This window comes from Protobothrops mucrosquamatus, unplaced genomic scaffold, assembly GCF_001527695.2.
Source record: "Protobothrops mucrosquamatus isolate PMUCROS unplaced genomic scaffold, P.Mucros_1.0 scaffold3651, whole genome shotgun sequence".
Taxonomy (NCBI): Eukaryota; Metazoa; Chordata; class Lepidosauria; order Squamata; family Viperidae; genus Protobothrops; species Protobothrops mucrosquamatus.
In genome coordinates, this window is record NW_015389612.1 from 55,833 (window position 1) to 58,493 (window position 2,661).

The window sequence follows — 2,661 nt, forward strand, 5'->3', positions numbered from 1 at the left end:
GAATAGAATAGAATAGAATAGAATAGAATAGAATAGAATAATGGAATGGAGGAATAGACTAGAGTAAAGTAGAGTAGAGTAGAATAGAATAGAATAGAATAGAATAGAATAGAATAGAATAGAATAGAATAGAATAATGGAATGGAGGAATAGACTAGAGTAAAGTAGAGTAGAGTAGAGTAGAATAGAATAGAATAGAATAGAATAGAATAGAATAGAATAGAATAGAATAGAATAATGGAACGGAGGAATAGAATAGAATAGAGTAGAGTAGAATAGAGTAGAATAAAATAAAATAGAATAATGGAATGGAGGATAGACTAGAGTAGAGTAGAGTAGAGTAGAGTAGAGTAGAGTAGAGTAGAGTAGAGTAGAATAGAATAGAATAGAATAGAATAGAATAGAATAGAATAGAATAGAATAGCTCTCCGTTGCAAATTTATTTTATTTATTTATTAAATTTATATGTCGCCCCTCTCGCCAATAGGCTGACTCCGGTACTGATGCACTTGGACTATGTCCCAAACCTCACCACCACCCCAGTCTCCCCATGAAGGAAACCTAACGCATCCTGCTGGGAAAAATGCATTAACTGAGCATTAGGGCTGTGGGGTCCTCGACTGGATCGACTCAAACTGTCAAAACAAATCGAACTGGTTTTCTCAATTCAAATGGATATTTGAATCTGATTGTGCTGGATTCGCTGAAGCCCATGCAACATCCCGAGGACGGTGTTCGCCATTCAGTCGTGTTCGACTCTCGGCGATTCTATGAGCCCGGTCTCTCCACATTGTTGACCCGGACTTAGGGGACAGTATCAATTGTGAACACGTGCAGATGGCCCCGCTATCTCTGGCCACTTGCAGAACCATGAATGCAAGGTCATAAAAGAACAGCAAAGGAAACACCCAATATCCTAACCCTCCCGGGAACATATGGTCTCTTAGGGAAACACCTAAACCACTGTGGGAAGTCAGGCCCCCCCAGAGAAGGAAATATTAAAAGGGCAGAAAAATATATTTCCTCGAAGCATCTTAAAGAGTCAGAAAAGCATGCCCAGTTTTCTTAATAGCCCCAAGTCTCCTTCCCCCAAGCAGAAACCAGCTCTGTAGAAATGCAGATGTAAATAATCCATTCAGGAAGGTTGGAGCCCTCCAGCTAGAAGCTTAGGAAGACAAAGACACCTAAAATCTACACACCCCACTCAAACTCTAAGAAAGGACATAATAGGATTAACCCACAGATGCCAAAGGACACACCCAGACTCAGGTCAGAATACATGACACAGGAAATACAAAGCCTCAAACAGGAACAGGAAACAACTCCAAACAAAAGCCCCAGAGGGTATAAAAACCCACTCCCTACATGTGCTCACTCTCTTTTTCCTTCCAGAGCCTTCTTCCTGTCTGGCTCTCCTCTTCAATAAACTGCAACCTTCTTTCTAAAGCAGTCTCCATGTTGTTTATTCCCGGCTTGGACTGGACCCCGATGAAGAATTTTTCCTTCAGCATTGGGATTCTCAGATGTAGAAGGGAGAAGGGGGGGGGAATGCTTGAGTTTTTAAGTCAGCCTAAACAATTGCATCTGGGTGAGCTTCAAGGTCAATTCTAGATAAAGTTTTGGCTGGGCTGTGAAGTGGGGAGGAGAGCCCGCATTTTAGATTAATTGGTGAATGTGATTTAAGACAGCCTTTCTGGGGTGGGAATTGCAACTTGTGAAATTGTATGGGGGCGGGAGGGAACTTTAGTCTTGGGTTCAACTACGTAAGTGCCGATACTTTGTTCCCTGTATCAAATTAAGGAAGAAGTCTTTGCCTTGAAATTCTTTTAATTGGTTTCATCTATCGGAACCATGACACACAACTGCTTCATGCAGGCAATTCTCCTGCGTGGCCTGGCCGAAGTAAATGAGACACAGTTTTGTCATTTTGACTTCCAGTGACATGTCTGGGTTTGTGCTTGTTGGTCACCATAAACATATGTGTAATACTGTGATAGTACAGGGTCTTTTCCCCCCACCCCACCCCAAATACTGTCCCAACAGCAAACTGTTTTTAGATCCGTATTATTTCCCCTGCACTTTATAAAATGTTTATATGCACTTTAAAAAAAACCCAGCAAGAACAACAAGAACAATCCGTTCAGCTTTTAATGCTTTTAAAACAAAACATTTACAGCTTAAAGCTTCCACTCTGCAATTACGAACATTCTCTTCCCGGTTATATTTCATTTTCATCCATTAGGGAAATAAAATGTAAATTGTATAATCTTGTATTGTTGATGAAGTTTAATGCATATCGGGGGCAGAGAGAAGAGAACACACCATTAAAGAGAACAAATGGACGGCTACGGAAATTGATACCGGTTTGTTTGTTTGTTTGGTTGTTTCTCTTTTGCACGCAAGACTCTTTTGTGATCGTTGCCAGGCTTCAGGTTTGTTCCCGTTCAGACTATACTCACATATACTAAGTGCAGCCCATTCACAGGCTAGACTTAAATACAAGCATTTAGACCAGGGTGGTCCAACCTTTATTTGAATACTTCATTTGGCCAAGTGCTGTTAGACACACAAGGAATTTATCTCTAGTGCAGAAGCTCTCTGTGTGCATGCAAAGCAACAAAGGGATAGGATAAAATAGAATAGAATAGAATAGAATAGAAT